Raw genomic sequence first — 21,787 nt, 5'->3', positions numbered from 1 at the left:
TTGTTCTCACAAGTTCCTGCCTGTGTTTCTCTGACATTCAAAAGTTATGCAACAACAGCAGTTTGATGCTTTCAGAATGCAATTAACACATTCTGCATTACATGCAACCTGCACCGTTTGTCCCCACTCAATATTTATCACACTTTTGCAAACTCATTTAAATGCCAATGTAATGTATCCCTCATCGGCAGTAAATAGCACATGCAGCAGCAGACACCGTCTACCAGCCTCTTTGTCGTAGCTGGAGTTCAGCTGCAATGAAATCAGGGCAAATATTTAAACCCTGAGGTCTCTGTGAAGTTTCTGGCGGACTCTAAACAAAAAATATAAACTATACAAATGGTTCAGATGAATACTGTACATGTGCAAGAGAACATTGTGGGTCAAGCAGCTTGGCTGGGGAACAGTGCAGGAGGATTTGTAATGCATGAGCATGTAAACATACAAATGTTTAAAAGAGTCTTTTGTGAGATTGTGCAGCACTCTGAACAACTGAACAGCTCCCTTTGTTCACTACTGGGAATTAAATAAAATTCCTTATATGATAATTACTCCCCTGATGTGCTGCTGGGTTTTAATGATGTCACAAATTGCAAGTCACTCCGCTTTATGGAGATTATTATTTCAATTTTGAACGCCTGCATTCAGATTTTATTTTCTACTTGACTCTGAAATCGAAAGGTGCAAAGCTTGCAAAAACATTGGTTTCAAACCAGTAAACAGTACCGCTGTGACTGATGCCATAATTAGCAGTGACATGAAAATTTATGACTCACTGCATCTATAGCACTCCAATAAAGGTTGTATAAAATTACGACATGATAAAGACAATGAAAGGAGACATTTGTTATTGTAAAAATGGCTATTTTGAGAAGAATATAAAGACAAGAAAGGATGTAAAAAGGATTATGTGGAATTGATGTCAGAGAGTTTAGGATATGATGAGAACAAGATATGATCTTTGGAGATTAGCATATGGCGGATAAATCCTGTCCAGATTTGGCCATATACAGTATCTCAAAAGCATTCAATCAACATTTATTCATTTAGTAACTGTAGGTGAATTTTCGGCTCCCCACAATTTTTCTCACTGGAATAAAGTGCAAGGACATCTTTTGGTCAAATTGGGTTATTGACATATTCTTATTCTGTGGCTTCTTTTTTTACATCATTTGATGGTTGAGTACATTTTTGGGCTTTTATCAGACATAATTCGTACACAAGAGGACCAATCAGAATCTTTCTTTTATTCCTATTTTTTAATTGTATTCTTCAAATGTCTTTTGATTGATGGAGTATCAATTAAAACTATAAACGTTATGTTATTTCAGACGCACTTAGGCCTAGAGTGAAAGCCATTTTACATTCTGTGGAATAAAGTCAATTAACATCTGCACTAGACAAAATATTTATGCTCTTTTATGCTCAACCTAAAACAAAAGTATCCTAAAATATAAAAGAAATCACATAGAAACGATTATATTTAACTTCAACTGTCAACACATTATTATAACACTAATTTCACGTTATAGAAAAAGTATTAATGTGTGTGTGTGTGTGTGTGTGTATGTGCGTGTATCTGTGTCTGTGTTTTAGGGCTAATCAATACATGTCTGTATTAACATAAACACCACTATACTATAATATGCAGGGAAAGTGGTATATAGTGGGTTTAACAGACATGGGTTGGTAGATCCTGATCTCCATTCCGTGTGAGATGAGGAGTCAGTGATATTTTTTTCCAGACATGTGGTAAAAGCTCTCAAAAGCTGCCATATGGCCACGATTACACTCATTTATGAAATGTCTCACACTGGATGGTTTTAGACTGCTGCTGTGTCTCCTAAGTGTTTGTCCTCTGCACTCAATTAAACCAGAGAGGGCTGTGTGTGTGTATGAGAGAGAGTCTGTTCATATAATAGAAAGAGAGAGAGAGACACGCATAGGTGCTTGATTATCATGTAACGCTAGTCGGCGAGTCGATTTATTCTAATTTTCAAAAATGTTCATAATAGTCAATTACCAAGTGGTATTATACACTTAACAAGGTAGGTTAAGACCTGGGCATTTTTAAAAAGCATTATACATTCTGTAGATTTACTGTATAATCCAGTAATGCAAGTAATTATATATAATCTGTCTTCAAAATATCTGCATTAATGGAATCTGTTTGTGTGTGTGTTCGTGTAAATGCAAGTTTATGTGGGCATGAGCCCCGCCTGTCATCACTTGCCCTCATGTCTGTCTCGTGTCCCCCGCTGTCTCCCTCTGTCAACATTATCACACACTCTTATCAGTGTGGCGGCACCATTTATCGCAAACAAATTCTGTCCATTTTCCCCCACCCGCCCATTCCTTCCCAATAACCTCTAAGCTTTTCTGCATGTCTATAAGACTCTTTTCACATTCTCATAAAGCTGGTTATCGTAGATTATATGCGATGGAACTCTGGAGAACGAGGCCATCTATAAGGGCTCGAATTTGTTCCTGAGAAATGTCAAGCTCTAAGATGAGTCAGAGATCTGATTAACATTTTTCACACTCATTAAAAGTGCTTAAAAAAGTGATTTGATAATAACCGCTTGCCACGGTGATGAGCCAAGAAATGTAAGCAGGCAACCTGCCCATTTCGCTAAAGTTGCTATAATCAAACTTTATTCCTCTTTCTTGTTTCGTAATGTCTGGCTGTCGTTCTTCCTCGCTGCTTCGCGGTGCATCACTTTTCCGAGGACAGAGGACAAGGACAGAGCGGCCTTTTTTTACTGTCACCATTTTGAGATAACCCCAAGTGGTCCATATAATCATAATCATGTTCCACTTCAAATCAGCTTGGGGCAATAAATTCTCATATCAAAACCAAATATAGCTCTAGATTTAAGACTAAATGTTTCATGCGTCGTTTTAATTAGACTGTGATCACCAAAATCCCTTTTTTTTTAATGTTGATACTTAAAAACATTGATAAGCTCTTATTGTGAGTAATGATGATGATGATGTATCTTGCCTAGAAACTCCAACATCAGCAATGGCAGGCCCGGTTGAATGCTCCCACCGAAAATCCATCATTTCTCATACAAGTGAGTGGCTCTCTTGAGCCTTGTGCTCCATGTGAAACACTTCCATTGCTACATATGTGAGAGTGTCAATATGTGAGAATGTGCACAGGAAACAGATTTTACACTGTGGAGAAAAAAAGGTACTTTGAAGATGCACAGTGACTGGAAAAGGTTCATAAGTGAGCAACCTTCCTATGTCGTAAAATGATATGGCACACCCTGTGGTATTGTTGAGCTCACACAGATTCATACGTACAAAGGCATATTTTCATTCACATCTACGTCTTTTGTAAGCCAGACTGACTGCTATGTAATAGTTTACTGTTAAATTATGGATTTTTGTTGGTTAATAGTAACTGTATTTAGTAGGTGTTGTAGGTTGTAACTATGTACTTTATATGTGAGTAATTTCAGATGACACGTCTATTCATAGGAAATTATAGTACAGCTGACAGTCTCCAACAGAATACCATATAAAGCACCTTGCATAAGGGCATAATGATGATAGAACATAAACCTCCTCTTTTGGGATTTGAACCAACAACCTTTTGATTATTAGCCATGTCTTTAACCATTATGCTACCCAAGAGATATTTAGGTCTGTATCCAGATAGTAATAAAGGGAATCCATTGTTTGTCAAATAATAACAATAATACAAATATAGGCTACAAAGTTGTTTCATCACAGTTGAAAAAGATTAAATGATTAACTGTCACCACCACAAACCGTATTTAAATTATATTTCATACAATTAAAATGAAATGTAGCCCAAAGTGTTAAAGAAACGTTCTTGACGTCTAATAAAAACGATCAAACACGTTGAAGGATTGCAGATTTTTTCGTGCGCTCTTCTTTAACACGCTACGGTAAAGGCTGGACTTTTGTTGTCTGCTCGAGCTGGAGACAGACAGCTGAGCGTGGAACAGCCGTGCGTTTGGAGCTTAAGGTTCAGACGCGTTATACAGCGTCTCTTTCCCAAACACAACACAACACAACACGACAAGTGAGAAGAGTCGCTCGGATTACTGTCAGCAGGGCCGAAGCACAAAAGAAATGCGCTGATGGTTCTTATCTGTTAATGCACAAGCCAAAACATTGCATTTTCACCTTTTAAAAGCAGCAATCGTTTCGGAAGGGGCCGCACCTTCAGCAACATCATCCAGGTAGGCTTATTATGAAAGTTCATGTGCTGTATTCGAGTCGTGCCTGTCTGCTCCAGTAATCCAAACAAAACCATTGAAATCGAAGATGAGATGCTAAATAATGTCGTTTGCGAACAGTAATGTACTTCAGTCTCTAAACAACTTTTTGTGCAACAGCATCCGACTTTTCTGATTTTAGTATTTGTCACAGAGATTATTTGTCGTTACGTAAAGCGTTATCTTTAAAGTCTCGCTGTATTTCGGCTGCTCTTATGACAGAATCTTGACAGTGATGCTGCGAGTTTACGAAGAATACGCGCTAGATCTTACGATCAAAACACTGTATTTATTTGATCAATTGTGTATAATGTATTTATGCTTTATTTCTATAATGCATTTAACTTGACAAATATCCATTCTCCATTTTCTGGGGTCATCCTCAAGTTGCTCGAGTCACTCATAAAACAATGCATTTGTCCATACACATTGTGAGCTGACATGCAAACGTGCGCGCTCTTTGAGCTTCATAACTTGCGCATCTAATTAATAAATTGCTGCGCGCGTCTGTGATGCTGTCTAGGTAGACAGGTCTATAGATCTCGAGACAGACTGGGGAAAACAAAGAGAGCTGTTACGGCTCATGTTCCTACTTATTGTCCGTACTGTCATGTGCATTCACACGAGAGTCCGCCTATGGAAAATAATTGCCTTACACTTGTCTTGAGGGCTATTAATTAATTGAGTCAGAGTCTTTTGAATGTGTTGTACGCTGATAAAGGACAGCGTTTAATCTCAGCCTTATCTCGCTGAGCAAAAAAATGCTTCACTAAAGTTTGTAATAAATTAGCCTGATGATCCCGGTCAGCTGTATAACCACAGAAAGTCAGAAGTGAAATAAAGAATTGCTAACTGTGTTGGTGTTATCTGCTTTCGAGCACAATGAAGATCATGTGGATAAACTCCTATTAACCTGTAACCCCTTTAAACCGAACCTGACTGTGCTGGTATAAAGCTTGAAAGTGATTGAATTGTCCTTTCACTGAGTCTTTTTTATGTTTATCATTTATTCATGGTGTTATATTTTGGCTACATAAGTATTAAGGACATCTGACATTAGTGAGAAATAACTAACTGTGAAAGCCATTAACTCTTAATCTCAAATGGATGAGATAATAACAAATCTGAGGTGGTGTTTCAGCCTGTCAGGCACATTGTTGTAATACCAACTTCAACAATCTGCACAGTTCTATCTTTTGCTTCCTTGTTTCTATGTTTTTGACTTTCTATGGGATACAAAATTCTGTAACATTAAACTTTAACCCTGAAGGACTGTTCCTCTCAAGCCTGGACTCCTGTACTGCTGATTTAAGATGTCTCTCTGTAATCCGACTTGTGTAATAAAACAAAATTTGCTGGCTGGGTGGACACGGTTGCTATGGATGTGCATAAACTGTATATGCAGCTCTATCTAATGCTTTTGTGTGGGTTTGCTTCTCCTGTAATGTACGTGTGCTATATGTGTGTGTGTAGGAGGGAAGAATCTGTATGAATAATCGGGACACGGTGCACTTCCATTTAGTGAACTGGGGGAGTGATGCATTTCATTGAAAGGTTTCAGAGAATTAAAAAGCATCAATTCATGTGCCATGACTGGAGAGATCTGTGCCACCCAAAAATAAGGCATGCAATATGTGTGCAGTGGCATGGCCAATAATACTGAAAATGACATAACAGGAAAAGCGGTCTGAATAGACTTTTTATGACTCGCATAAAATTTCCAATGGTGTTTTAATGGAGTTTATTACAAATCCTCCATACTAGTACACCTTCATGTGGGTTTTTGTTGCGTGCAGTCACCTGAGTCATAGATGGTAGATAGATTATTCAAACAGCTGTCCTGGTGTGTGTGCGCGTGTGTTTGCACTTCTGCATTTTGTCTGAAGGTTGCTGCTGACAGCAGAGCAGTGTGGGAGTCGGCTGGTTTTGGTTGGCTATCTCACGGAGAGAGAGAGAGAGAGAGAGAGAGAGAGAGATGAACACTCTGTAATTAGCACCCGCGGCTGCATGCTGCATTCCACCTCTGTAAATTACAGAGTGGCCTGCCTGCACTGCCAGACCCAGCAAACCTGCCCCTGTGAGTGTATCCAGACCCCCCACCCTCCCCCGGCATCGCTCACACGCACGCATCTTCAAAACTAGGATTTTACCTGCTAGCAGACTTTGCCTTTTCTTCTAGTTCGCTTCGACAATGTTTGTTTCTACGATGCAGTAATTGGTGATGGCGGAGGCTCAGTCTCTTCGGGGCTCAGCCTGCATTGATTTGTTTGGATTTCTGCTCCCCCCACCGAGCTTCAGCACACATGCATGGTACAGAGTCCCTACACTGCTGTCTGTCATGCCCGAGTACATATTTCAAGAGTCAGTTTGGTGTTGCACAGACCAAACTACACATAAAATTTCCATAAAGCTTGTTTTTGTTTATCAATAATTGACATTTTGTGGGGATTAACAGGTCTGGGTGTTTGTCCTGGAGTTTGTTATCCGTTTAAAGCTTATGTTAAAATAATATTGTATAGATTTAAATGAATTGCAGTTTGTGGTATTTTTTAAAACCAGATTCCTTAAACCAGGATATGTGTGTGTGGTAAAGGATAAATCTACATTGTGGGACCGAATGTTCCCCACACCATAATAAAACCAATCATTTTTTAACTTGTGGGTACAATCTTTGATCGCCATGAGGGAAACGACTTCGAGATCCTACTAATGTAAAAACGCAGAAAGATTTCTGTGTGGGTTTAGGGGTAGGTTTTGAGGTAAAGGAACAGTATGTAATTTTCGAGGCTAGAGGCTGCAAAACAAAAACAAAAGCGTAACTTGATTATGCTGTGAAGAATCGTGGAATGATGGTTGTTGTTTTCCTGACCTCCACTGCCAATGGAACTCAATCCGACGGGACTCACAAATCATGTTTGTGGATGACATAAAATTTTATAACCGTTTATGTAGTATCGTAAGCCATCAGAGTGGCTTATAAGAAACAGAGTGACGTCCCAGCTAACGTACCTGGAGCGGACCATATTCGTTTGGCTTTTTCTTGTCTTACCACAAAAATTTATAAGAACCGAAGAACCTCCACTGTGATGAAGTGCTTTGAAAGATTAGTAAAGAGACTTCATGGCTTCTTCACTACCTGACACCCTGGACCCGTTGCAGTTTGCACATCATCCTAACCGCTCCACAGAGGATGCAATCGCTAAGGCTGCCCCCAAATAGTTGACTAAACGTTAGGCGATGTGACCGAGGCTTGGTCAAAAACTCCAGTGACGTCACGCATGCGTGTTAAAACATAACAGCTCTGCTTGGTCAGTGTATGACATCAAAAGAAATAACGCAAGATCAACACGAACAGTGCCTATGTTAATAAATATGAAGAGACGCCATTTGCTGCTGCGCGATGATGATAGCCTGCCCTGACCACAAAAGCACTGAAGATTCGACTAAGAAGAAATAAACAAGATATGGGAATCGATGGGAAATCCCCCCCCCACAAAAAATGAAGAATGATATCCAAAGCTCGCTAAAGCATCTTTTTTATTCTAAGGTTTGTCGTTTGCTGCGTTTATTCGTTCGGTCGTTTTCGTTAATTTCTCTCTTCAATATAATTTTAAAGTTAAAAGTTTTTTTTCTATTTATTGATTTTGTTTGTCCATAGGCCTGTTTTTTTCTTTTATTAGTTACATTATTTGTACTTTTTACTCTTTGTATTATTTTGTATTAATATTTTAAAGAGTTGCCATTTGCGGTTTGTGTATTGAATTGTTTTATTTATTTATAAATGTTTTCCCTTTAAAAAAGAAATAAAAATTAAGTTTATTTTATTCAAAGGGTTTTTTTATGTTTTTTTATGTTCTTTTGTTGGCAAGTTCATTTGGCATGTAACTGATGTTGTAGTTTTTATTTTTGTTTGTCAGTTATTTAAATGTGCAGGCAGTCTCCTTGCTGTTTTTCCAACACATGATAATCATAACTTTTCTGGTGTTGCTGTAGCTCATTTATGTGTCCGTTTAAGCATTTAATTTATATTTTAAAGCTTTATTATTATGATTTAGCATTTCTCTGTAATATGGAAGTGTTAAAAATATATTTTCAGAGCCGGTAAACTTAGATTATTCTTTTCCTTGTATATATATATATATATACGCAAGTAATTATGTTATTAACATAAATGTGCGATTATTCAACTAATTGCTGAAATGAAGGACTACTAGTCGACTAGGAAAATCTTTAATCGGGGGCAGCCCTAGCAATCGCACACCTCCATCACACAGCCCTAAACCTTCTGCAGAACAGAAAAAAGGGAATTACGTTAAAATGCTGTTCGTCGACTACAGTTCAGCATTTAACACCGTAATTCCCTCCATACTCGCCTCCTAGCTGGAAGTACTAGGACTTAGCCCATCGCTTTGTTGCTGGATCTCCAATTTCCTGACAGACAGATCGCAAGGAGTACAGGTGGGCAAACATCTCTCACCTACCCTCACCCTCAACACTGGAGCCCCCCAAGGTTGCGTTCTGAGCCCCCTGCTGTACACACTGTACACATGACTTTGTAGCCTCTTCCAACTCAACCACCATTGTCTAGTCTGCTGACGACACGATTGTGGTGGGTATGATCTCCAACAACGACGAGACGGTCTACCCTGAGGAGATCAAAAACCTGGAGACTTGGTGCCGAGAAAACAATCTCCTCCTGAACGTTAGCAAAACAAAGGAGATCATAGTGGACTTCAGTACAAAGCAGGAGAGGAGAAACTACCAACCAATCACGATCAACGGGACCCCAGTGGAGACAATAGACAGTTTTCGATATCTAAGGGTTCACATCTCACAGAACCTGTCATGGTCATGTTACATCCACTACACAGTTAAGAAGGTCCGGCAGCTTCTTTTCAACCTCAGACACCTAAAGGACTTTAAACTGCCCTCTCAGGTGCTCAGGACTTTTTACATCTGCATCGTTGAGAGCTTCCTGACAGGAAACATCACAGCCTGGTTCTGGAACAGCACCCAGCAGGACAGACGAGCTCTCCAGACGGTGGTGCAATCAGCTGAGTGTTCTGTCCGCACTGAGCTTCCTGACCTGCACACCATCTACACTAGACGGTGCTTGACTAAGGCCAGGAGGATAGTGAAAGACCTCAACTATCCTAACAATGCACTGTTCTCTCTGTTGCAGTCAGGAAAGCGTTTCTGCTCCTTGAAGGCAAATACAGAGAGAATAAGGAAGAGCTTTGTCCGAGATTTACAGTAAAAGACCCGTAGACCAGTTCCAGAGTCAGAAATATAATTAATAGAATAAAATGATCGTGCTTAAATCATCATTTTAAAATAAGATAATGCTGAATAATAATTGATTAATATTTGTCAAAACCACATAAAACTATTTATATTGAAGTAAGGGGAAGCCACAGCACCAGCCCCTTCAGCTTCTTCCCTCAGGCTGACTGGGCCCTCAACCAGAAGTCTTTTGCGTTACAAACTCATACGACAACAGGACTGTTTTGCACACACATTATGCATACATTGCACATTGTAAAATCCTTTCCTATCTCTTTTCTATGCTTATTAGGACAGTTGAAAAAGTGATCTGTACGAATTGTGCTCTAAGGTTCTGAAAACATGTGACCCGCAAATTAACTGTACGTTTATTCATCATAGAGTAAAAGATAGTTTTAGTGCGCACACTCTCGTTATTTCGACGAGTACTAACGCATTCACGCAGATGAACTGTAAATTTATTCATCATAGACGCTCTCACTCTGTCTCCAATTTTAGCACAAATGCGCCCTTGCTCTCTCCAGTATCTGGACGAGCACAATATTAAAGTGCATTCGCGCGTACATCTTAACTTGAACTGCTGTATAGGCAGCAATGTTGTGTTGAGTCACATGCTGTCATTTTTTAAATCATGATGTTAAATAATCTGTTAAATTAATCTGTTGATATCTTCAGGGTCCTTTCAAACCTTTATTTTTATACAATTATTTAACACCTTATATTAGCGCCCCTATTTTGAGCATTTTATTAATTGCAAAAACAAGTTATTATAGTTATTATTATATTATAAAAAATAAAACTCTGATGAGCATTTACATTAGCTGATCTGAAAAATGATCCGATCCGTAACCCCAAATCTGAATTTTTGACGTAAAATATTTTGTGATCCGTTGCACCACTAATAACTACTACACTTTTTTCATGAGATTCACGGTTTTGCCATTAATTGTGTTTGACTGCATTCAGCGTGCAGTTTAGTCTGCTTATGCCAACAAAGTATTGCTAGTAGGGATGCAACAATACAGCTCACCCACTGTTCAATACGAATTTCATCAAGGAACTCCTGTGATTCCTTGATGTCATATGGCAGTCGGTCTAAACAAGACCTCGAACACATCTATGATGTCTCCAGCGGGCAGTAAAAGCAAAACTGAGGATAACGCAGATGTGACTGCAATTAGGAGAGGTGATGTGATGTGAGCCCAAGTATGGTGTTCAATACTCGGAATCTGTGCTCTGCATTTTACCCATCCAAGTTCACACACACAGCAGTGAGTAACACACACACACACACACACACCATGAACACACACCAAGATCAGTGAGCAGCCATTGCTGTGGCGCCCAGCGAGCAGTTTGGGGATTGGTGCCTTGCTGAAGGGTCTCACCTCAGCCGTGGCATTGAAGGTAGAGGAGTGCGCTTTTTATTCACTCCCCCCCCCCCACTTACAAGCCCTGCTGGTACTGAGGCTCAAACCGGCAACGTTTGGGTCACAAGTCTGAGTCTCTAACCATTAGGCCACGACTGGTTAATATTACAAATATCTCTGAATTTAAACGTTTAAATGTGAACAACTACACAAAATCTATATGACACAGTGGTGCTGGTTTATGAACATTTTAAATAAAAATCATATATATTTTTCTATATATATAAAGGCACAGATTAAAAATAAACACTTTATACAGTATTAAAGCACAGTATAAAACACACAAATGTGTGTGTTTACTTTACACTGCTGTTTACGTGTACGTGTGTAAGGGTCTGTGTTGATGGATGGGACAGAGTAAATGGCTGTGACCCTGTCCTTGACAGAAGACCCAGCTGAGGAATCATATGAGCGGTGTGACATTGTCTCTGTGTGTGTGCAAGAGATGAAGTGCAGTATAGCATGTCATATAGGACAAATGGCCTCTCCTCCTTCCCCCTCATGCCATCTTCTGATTTTTCTCTTGGTAGAAGGATAATACCAGTTGAAATTCTCTTTTCTTACTGTGCAAGCTGAAAAATAGTGTTTTTATAGAATATGTCAACATGACATAGTATATATGAAGAGTTTGTTCCAAAATGAGATAACCACGTTTTTTTTTGTGTGCATTCCAATTAATATCAATCAAACTGCAGTTGGTTTGTTTTGATTTAAGCCATAATAACTAAAAAATATAGCTAACTTACACAATAAAACACAATAAAAACATGAAAACATAATAAAAAACATGAGTTTTATCTCGTTTTGGAACCAAACTCTTCATATATAGTGTTTTTATAGCGTAAGTCTGTAAATCCAGCTGCATATTGTGCCCGTGTAGTGCATGTCTATGGGTGTGGCTGAGTACAGTGCGTACATAAAGCTTTCATAATGTTATTTCTCTACGGTCTCATCAGCTGACTCTGCTGAAGAAGATTTGCTAAACTGCAGTTTCCTGTTTATATTAGTCCTTCCTGTGTTACAAGTCTTTCAGTTGGGCTAGTTAACATAAAAGGCCAGCTAATGATAAACAACGATGGCTTAAGATGTCATCAAATTCTGAGAAACTCTGCACAAGTTTAGACTGCACCAGACTGGCTTCTTCATATGAGACATATTGCATTTGATGTTATATTTGAAAATATGAAACTTACAGTTTTACCACAATGCAAGGGTTTTCTGGATGGTTACAGTTAGGTCTTCTAAAGGGCTATCACACTTGAAATCATTAAACCGGGTTATTTTTAAACACCGCAATGCGGGGTTTACCCTGCAAAAGCGGTGCTAACCCTGCTTTGGACCAGGGTTTCATAACACCGGGGAAATGCGGGGATAACCCCGCTTCAAAATTGTAAGTGTGAAAGTTTTGTACCCAAGCTTAAAAAACGGGGTTCAGAATGAAGATAACCCGGGGTTAAGTGCAGGGTGAATAGGGATGCAGCCATTACGGAGGTTCACTATTAACCGCACTTAAAAACGTCACGATTTATTAATCGTAAAGGCTCTGTTACACTGCATGTTTCTGTTGCACGGAACGGAAACGTTGTAACTTGCATAAATTAAAAATAAAATGTAACAACAGAAATGCAGCTCCTTAAAGAGCCACGACACACACTAGATTAACTATGGCAGAGAGACCAAAAAGCCAATCTTACATTCACAATCAAGGCTGTAGCGGTGACAGTTGGACTTTCAGTGCAGCTTAAACAAACAAAGCAGCATGTCTGTTAACTGAGTAGCACACCGAGCAAGAAGCATCAAGTCGAGGACAGCTCAAAGGATGCCGACATTCTGTATGCGCAAGCTCAAATTCAAAGACTACTCCTGACGCAAGTTGAACCAATTTAACTTCATTTATGTTATTATTAAGCGAATAGGATCTAAATCATGTTGATAAATCCATTAGAGTTTTCTCTAAATGAAAACAGTGGAGGGGACAGCAGCATAATAAATGTATCTGTTTTAATGCTCATCAAACAACAAAAAATAAAGACAAAACAGACTCACTGCTCCTGACTGATCAACTCTAATAACTTTAATATGGTTTGATCTACAGTGTATTTCAGAATACTGTGAAGAATATGAAGTGTTACTTTACATTTGACTCCTTTATTCAGTTTCTGTACTTAATAACCGCAGTAACACCAACATTAAAAGACCTAAAACACACTGTTAATTTGAATTTGTGTGTTGCTTTATTACATTTATTTGTGCTATTGCTCATAACTTGTTATAATTTTATTATTAACTGATTGACTATTACTATTAGAGTTTAGCTAATAGTTGTATGGTATTATGAGCTTATTTTTCAGATCGCTTTGGTCAAAAAACAAACTAATAACTAGACATTATTATTTATTAATTACTTTTTGTGATTTTTTTTTTCAGGGCCAGTGAAAATGTAGAAATTCATGTACGAATAATAATCGTCATAATCGCGCAACCGTGATTATTCATCAGACTATAATCGTGCCATCAAAATCTGTAATTGTTGCATCTTTGAGTGTGAAAAGCCCTAATGTGTCTTAAGTCTTCTAAATTGAGTCTGCTAGGTTACAGGCTACATGAATTCGAAGTATCACTCATGTCTATATTCTTCTTTCAAGTTAAAGTTTAATTTAGGATAAAATTTTGTATTGTAGCCTAGGCGTCAATACTGTAACTGTTATTCTTGCCTTCATAAGGACCACTTTTTAACTTGGAGCACCACTTTGTTTCCATTTCTAACTGTGTAAAGAACATTCAGTGAATAAAGCGAGCTGCTCTTTTACTGTAATGTGTTTTACCGCAGATGCAACGGTCCATGACCCATGCGTTTGAAAAGCACTCTCTGTGCTGAAGATGACATTGAGAGGGGAAGGCTCAACATTATAAGTTTGGCTCTTCTGCTAGGCCTGCCGCTGAGAAGGCCCCCTGAGTGCCCCACAGCAGTTAGGAGACATCAAACAACATCCATAATTTATGACAGAGATAGAGATGCGGCTTGCGGCTTGTTTTTGTGTCTAAGTTGTGCCCTCACGCACTCGCTCCATAACAAATGAATAGTGAGCGCATTTCCTCCTGCTGTCTTTCCCTCTGTATCTTTCCTCTCATGCTCCGATGGTTTGCTGTGCCCCATAAATCAAGTTATGAGACTAGAATAGGACATTATATAGACCCTCTTTTTTGCAAAGTTTTTAACTTTCTAAGTTTATTTTAAATGATGTGCCGTGGTGGGACATGAGTTGAGGTTTTTTTAAGTTTCCACAGATAGGGTATAAATAATGTAATAAATAGGGTTTTCACTTTTTTAACAAATGGTCAATGAAATTTAAAATATAAATATATAAACCTAACACTAAACTTTAAAGACAAGACAGACCAAAACTATATGATTTAAAAAAATAATACCCATACCAGAATGTGTAACAAGGTTGTGAATTTGAGGGCTTACTAATTGGAGAAAATGCTGCTTCCTATTTATTTTTTATCACAACTGTACCAGTAACACCAGACGCTACCGGCGCGTCACACCACATCCAGTGTGGACAAAATGTAAAAGTATAATGAGTTCTAATGCGGTTCTAATGTCTTTTGTCGTGCCGTGCCAGTTGCGTCCGGTGTAGACACAGTGTAAGTGACAGCTGTAGGTTTAGATTAGGCCACAGAGCTCCATAATCGTGCATCCCCAGAAGTGTCTCACTCTCTGTCCTGTCTCTCCTACTCTTTCGCTCTTTCAGCCCACTGCTTTATGATGAAGTGCACAGCGTCATAGTGTTTTGAACTGGTGCGTGGCTGTCACCTCAGTATGCCATAGACAGTCTTCAAAGCCAAAGGCTCAAGAATGCTGACGTGAACAATCCTCTGAGTTTCTGACATCCTCCCAGAGCCCATGTTTCTTCATCTCACATTCTGTCTGTGCCTAATTTCTGCTCTCTTCATCTTCTCCGTCTCTTTCTCTGTTCAATGTCAGTCATCCGAGGCTGTCAGGACCCATCTGTGGGTTAGAGAAACACTCTTTTGGTACGGTAGAGATTCCAGGAAAACATGACTAATTTGTTTCCAAACTCAACCGGGCTACCTGAAAAGAGACAAGCAGAAACTCATACAGAAACTGTTTCTTATGAGAAACATCCACACTTACATATGTGTCATCTCAGTTGAGTTTTTACATAGACCAAGAATCAAAATCTACAAACATTTTGTATGCACTTTTTATGTGTAAGTGTTTTTTATCCTGTCCTTAGTGTATATTGCTGCTTTTTATATACTATTACAGAATACATGACAAAAAAGTAGTCACACTAAAAACATGTCATTTTTTTGGCAGCTGTTCAAAATTGAGTGAATGAGGCATTAGTTAATGCTGTACAGTTTGACTGTACACTGAGGTGTCTCTAAAAAACTTTTGGCTGATGCTCTGTAAGAGCGAAACCAGCTGTTGACTCATCAACATAATGTTCCTCCAGTCCCACTGCCTGCCCTACAAACCCCTGTCTTTACTTATCCTCCCAGTAGATCCAGTAAATTAGGATAACTCTCTTCCTTAAGGCCTAGTTAATTTAAAATGTCCCTGGGAATTTGATGTCTGAGAGTTGGCCTGTTTTAGGATTCCTGACTTGTTCAGAGCCTCATCCTTAGTACGACTAGGAGAGGGAGATTTGTATATAAGACTTTCTCAGAATAGGTGCATGGCTCTAAAATCTAGACTAAGTTGTGTCCAAACTGCCAAAGCAAATGCTTAATGGAAAAAATGGGTGGATGCGAAAAGAAAGCGTCAGACTCCAGACAGACCACCTCAGTTCCACAGGAGCCAGACGAAACCTTTGGTCGGTTGTTGTTCTTCACCACACCAAATACCTGCTTTGTGTGATGACAATGAGGGGAATCTGGACCTGTCTGAGATATGCTTTCTATTTTCCTCCTCTTTTTCTCATGCTCTTTCAGCTTTGTTCATTCAAGCTATGAGATGGTGTGATAAATTCTAGACTGCCATCATAACACCTTCATTTGTCCCTTCATTAGCTTCAGCAATTGGGAATGAGCTAAACTGGAGGAGCCGAAATGGTTTCTGTCACATTAGGTGCTACCCGGTTCACGCATTTATGCACTATTCTTTCATTTTGTACATTTTTACATCTCGAAAATGAAGCTTTACGTGTTAACGGTTGCATCCTTCCATAGATGGGTCGGGACTAAAGCTAGTGCAATATGCATTAAAATCTGCATTTCCTTCAACCCGAAAACAGTGAAAGCATCAGTGTAGTAAAAATGTTAAGTGTTTTTCATCCAGGATGACACTACTCTTCTAAAATTGATGCGCCTTTGAGTGAGTCCATAGTTTAAAGTACACCATGTACGAGGCAGCTAATGTCTTTTTTATTGTATTAGAATTGTAGTCATACAGTAAGAGAGAAATTAATAAAGAGTGCAAATATATACAGAGATAAACACAAGATATCCGCATCCATATTTGTTTTACTGCTGTACAGCTTTTGCTGTCATTTTCTGCCAACTTATGCAGTAAAAAGATTTATTTTTGGAGGTTTTTGTAAAGCACAGAGGACACATGTTAGCTTACATATTCAAATAAACCTTGTTGAAGTGTTTCTTTGCTCTCTAGACACAAAAGCTATTGCTTTTACAGTTTTTAATATTCCTTACCCCAATACAAATGCACAGGCTCAAATGTTCCCCTTGTGTGTATACACCAGAGTGTTGGAATACAGAGACTGCCTTGCGCTTTGTTGAAATTTCTCCCTGCGCTGCAGAATTAAAAATGTTTGAATCTGTTTAATAGTTCAGTCAAAAAGCCCCATAAAGTTAAAAAGCAATAAACGTCTTCCAGGTGATAGCAAACTACGTCTTCTCCTTTGCGTTCATGCCTGAGGGGATTTTATGAATTATAAATGCTTTTATTTGTTGTTGTTCTGCAGCAGTATTTGAGAGATTTGAAAGTGTATGAGAAAATACTTGTTTGTGGAATATGCACAGAGATACTGTACTCTAGACGTCATAAAGAGGCTTTACACAGCATGAGAAAGCAGACAGACACTCATAGGTCATCGTGGCATTTGGAATCACTAAAAGCAATGTAATGAAATACTTTGTCAGCTTCTCACAAACAAACAAACATTGAAGGAACTAGAGGTGTATTTTTATGATCGATCAAGATTAATTTGAAGAGTTTAATAACTGAAATGAAGGTGAAATGTTTTTTATAGTTTAATTCTGCTGTTAATCATAATAACTTAATTATTCATTTCTAGTGTTTGAAGTTGAACAACATGCTTTATAAGTCTATTATTGTGCACCGTCAACAAAGAATTAATCGAAGCTCATTTATTGCCAATATAAACTCGTCCAAGGCTTTCCACTTAATTAATGTAACCTTAAATGTAAAGTCGTTTCAATCTTAAAGCCAGGGACTGATCCCTCAGAAGTTCCTTTACTTATCAGTCTTGCAAGTGTGTGTGTGTGTGTGTGTGTTTGGCTAAGTGCATGTAAAACACTGTGAAACAAGTTTTAAGATCATTTTCATATTTTCCATTTACTCAAACAAGACAATATGTTTTACATTTGAACAAGTCTTTCATCCAACTTTGTACATCACGATCTTGTCAAAAACACATACACATACAATTGTGCTTTTCTAACTTTATCTCTGCTGATCTGGTAAAGAGGACTGGAGACAAAGTGTCGCGTCAGGCTGAAGGGGGGGGTGCTGAAACAAGTTGTGCGTGTTTATAGCTGCAGTGTTATCTGTGTTAGATACAGGCTTGCAGACATCATGTCTCATCTAACTGCGCTTCCCAGTTCTGGGGGTTGCGTGTATGTGTGTGAGACTGTTGTTAAGACTATGTAGCAGGAGAGCTGGAATTTTTCCATAAGAGGTCACGATCAGGGCCTGTAAACCAGACTGAGGCATCTTCATTCCATCCAGCAATATATCATATACTTCTCTTTTTCCATCTGTTTTCTCTCTCTTTTGAAGAAGAGTGCCGTTAATCAACGTGATTTTTTCACTCACTGTTCTCATTTTACTGAAGAGTGAATCATTGATGTTGATGTCTTGTAGATTTCTGATGGTTGATTGCAATTTGGTGACTAAATGTATTAAATAAGATGGTATTATGAGTTGGTACTGTAGATTTTGGAATTGACAACGAGCAGAATTTACACCACTTCTGTTAATCAGTCAATCAGGCATAATATTTTAAAACATAAAAAATATGGTGTGGTTTAGTTAATGGAGCTTGATGATATAACTATCACTACTTTTGTACCCACACATCATTCAGAAGAATGTTGCACTGTTTTGCAGCTTTATTTGTCTAATTCAGTCATCTGTGTTGGGGTGTTAAGCTTTATTCAGTGGTCACGCTAGACATTTTAGTTCCATTGACTTGATTCATGTTCATGTACAGAAGAAATGCAAGGTGTAGCGACAAATAAATCTAATTTCACTGTGTTCTAAAGTTCAAGTTTGTTGAACTTCTGAGAATTCATAATGTCGTATGACCAGACATGCTAAAAAATAATATTACACCATCCAATTTTGTATAATACAGTTTAAAAATAAACAATAATAATAGTGCAAATACGTCAGAATTTGCGATGAGCAAATAAAAACACAACAATTTTAGTGCGGTCGCAACATTAATGGTTCTGAATGTTTTGATGATGTCATGCCTTGTCGTTATTTGAAGGGTGGTAAACTGTTGATGTAGATAAGAAAAGTGACGTTTGAATGAAATGTAGTACGAGTTGCTGTCACACCACTGATGATTAGGTTTAGGTGTTAGGGGAGGGGCTCCAGTATTGGTATTTCTAATAATCTTGTTTTATATGTATGTTGCCATCTTTAAGAATCGGCTGAAAACACATCTCTTCCGTCTGCACCTGACAGTTCATTTCTGATTTCTGTATCTTTTCTACAATATCTAAAAAAAAACTGCATGCTTATTTAAGCTTGATAAACTAAACTTGGCTCTGTACACTGTAGTAGGCTTTGTGAGACATGTTTTTATTGATCTTATGCTTTTTGTTGTCCTAATGTTTGACCCAATTGCTTCCATTGTTTACCAAACTTGTAACTCGCTTTGGATAAAAGCATCTGCTAAATGACTAAATGTAAATGTAAATGTATGATTCACATTGTATGAATTCATATGAATAAGCCACTGTAGCGGAGTAGGCGGTGCGCGCACATCTGGCGCTCATTAACAATTACTCACCGGTCTCGGGAGCATATAAGAGAACGAGCGACCGGACCCTCGAAGAGAGAGGACCGGGCCCGAACATGTTTATGTTTGTATTTATGTTTTATATTCCGGCCGTCGACCGTGAGGGGCGGCCGGCTGTCTTTTTACTTCCGTTTTATTGTTTGTTTATTTTTATTAAAGTGATTTAAATGTTTGCCGGTTCGCGTCTCCTTCCTTCCCTACTTTGAATCTTGCTACAGCCACCTTGTATAAAAATTTAGGCTAGAAATAAGGTTAAAGTCAGAAATGCAATAAAAATGTGCTCATTTTTATTTTGACATTGTATTATTTATGGAATACAAATACATTTTCTTGTAATTGGAAGCCGTTATATCAGCTGTGGCCATGAGTGATGATTATTCAGTCTCTCTCTCTCTCCTTCTCTTAAATGCCTGCTGGTAATTACCTGTTCATCCCATTGTGAATAGAGCATTTGATAGCTATAGGGTCAAATTCCCTCTGGTGCAGTGTAAAGGATATTAATTAAAGTTACCCTTCAACCTCATCTGAACCCTCATTTGCTGCTCTTGAGCCTCAGGCATTGATTCAACCTGCAGCTGATTATGAAGCTTCACCATTCCCCACTTACTGAGCTGAGCATTTCAAAAGTAAAATACAGTAGAATCACTTTTAACTCTTCTTTATGTTCATCATTCCCCTTTTAAATAAAAATAAATAAAAGTTATTGAGGCAGAGCATGAGAGGACACATCTGGCACAATGAACGTGATACGTGGGTTGTTGTATAGACAGTGTGTGAGATACAAAACCAGGATAAGAGAGAGAGAGAGAGAGAGAGAGTGAGAGAGTCCTTGCTCTTTTCCAATGGCAGTCAAGGAAGAACAAAGCTCTTTAATTCAGTGTGAAATTGGCTCAGAGTACTGATGTGTGTATGCAGTGGATCGAGTGTCCTGCAGTAGGATGTACACCACACAGCACGCGCACACACAGATCCATGTGGAGGCGGTTTGCACAGTTGCAGCACCACAGGAGAGGAGAGAAAAATTCAATTGGCCAGCCATGAAGCCAGCTGAGCCCACTGGGTCCAGCCGTCCTTATTGGTTTTCTGTCGGCCTCATCCCACCCACTGATTTTTCCTTTCTATTATTTCTCTGTTACCTGGTGGTAGAGGTCATGTCCCAGGTACTAGGTAACTCTCACAGTGCTGTCAGTGTGAATGAATAGAGCCAAACCAAGCTCAAATCTCTATTAAAAAGAAGCCATCGTCCTTGATCAGAAAAAATGAACAACTATGGCGTTTATTTTGACCTAAAAGTCGCGTACGTGCGATGCAAATGCGCATAATGATATACAAGCGTGAAAAAGCTGCTCCGCGAAGGCATGTTTATACAGCGCGAGCGCGCAGAAAAGTATCCGCGTAAAGAATACTCGCGAGGGATCTTTTCTGCTAGTACGCTAGTGTTATATATTTGTTCAGCTGAGTGCTTACAATATATAAAATGTCTTCAACTACTTGTAAATTGGGAGAAAAATCGCCATTCTAAGTAGACATAGAAACCGCATGACAACAGTGTGATGGACAAATGCGGAAGTAGTGTCTGGCATCTAGCAAGCCACTAGCTTTTTTCGAGCAGTCACTTATTTATGGACCAAAATTATTCGCAATATTTATCAAACTTTACCTCATCCGCTAACATGATTTCTCGTTCCCGTCTGATTGATGGCCATCAGCGGTGGAGTTGAAGACAACAGATCCCATCATTCATTTAAATGCAAAAATTATATTCGAAGATCGATGAGAACTATTCAGAGAGAGAGAACATTTACGCTTTAAATCCGTGACGACACTGCTGTATTTGGAATAGGCAATCTTACATCAAGCTAAACATTAAGATAATGCGCTGAAATATTGATATATGAACAACCGAATGATGGCACTTATTAACAGCACGTCGATCAGCATCAACCGCTCATAATGCTAGAACATTTCCTTGTAAAATATAAGCATGCACATTTATACCAACTTAAAAACCACAGTGTGATTAATCAAGGAAAATATAATAAAGCCATAAAGATTTTAGACCAGACTTAAAACGCGTTAAAACATATTAACCGAATGACGGCATTTATTAACAGTCCGGAACCATTTCATGAATTAATAGCTTAAAAGGCTTCTATTTCTATTGTCATGAAAAAGTTTCACAAAGTTTTCAAAAGTTGGCAGTGATGGTTTTTCTAGATGAACAGTTAACTCGGGCAGTACAAACTCCATAAGATTTTTAAAACCCAAAACCCTCTCCTTCGACAAAGCCAATCGGAAGCATGTCCTTAGCGATCATCTTAGTAATTAAAGCCGTTATTTGCTCCGCCCGTCTGGCCTCCAAATTGGTTGGTCTGACCATAAGACTAGCAACTGATTGCTGACCTGTGGATGGACCTGCTGGGTGCTTCGCCCTCAAATGATTGTGCATCGTAGTTGTTGATCCATGATAAGCCAGCTTTGCATTGCAGAGTTTGCACTGCACTTTATTCTCATTCATTTTATTAAAGACCCCCACACAGAACTAGTTGTTGAC

General features: G+C 38.7%; 1 protein-coding gene across 1 annotated transcript in view; it reads left to right on the top strand.

Annotated features, from left to right (window-relative positions):
* Positions 1 to 3,980: 3,980 nt before the first annotated feature.
* The window catches only part of dok4 (docking protein 4), a 34,342-nt gene continuing 16,535 nt past the window's right edge, over positions 3,981 to 21,787 (top strand). The window contains exon 1 of the mRNA XM_056749314.1: positions 3,981 to 4,220. The gene's annotated coding sequence lies outside the window, so the exon portion shown is untranslated. The remainder of the gene's footprint in view (positions 4,221 to 21,787) is intronic.

The sequence above is a fragment of the Triplophysa dalaica genome, chromosome 1, assembly GCF_015846415.1.
Source record: "Triplophysa dalaica isolate WHDGS20190420 chromosome 1, ASM1584641v1, whole genome shotgun sequence".
Classification (NCBI taxonomy): Eukaryota; Metazoa; Chordata; class Actinopteri; order Cypriniformes; family Nemacheilidae; genus Triplophysa; species Triplophysa dalaica.
The sequence above is the reverse complement of the archived record's forward strand: the minus strand, read 5'-3'. Positions and strand labels throughout refer to the sequence as shown.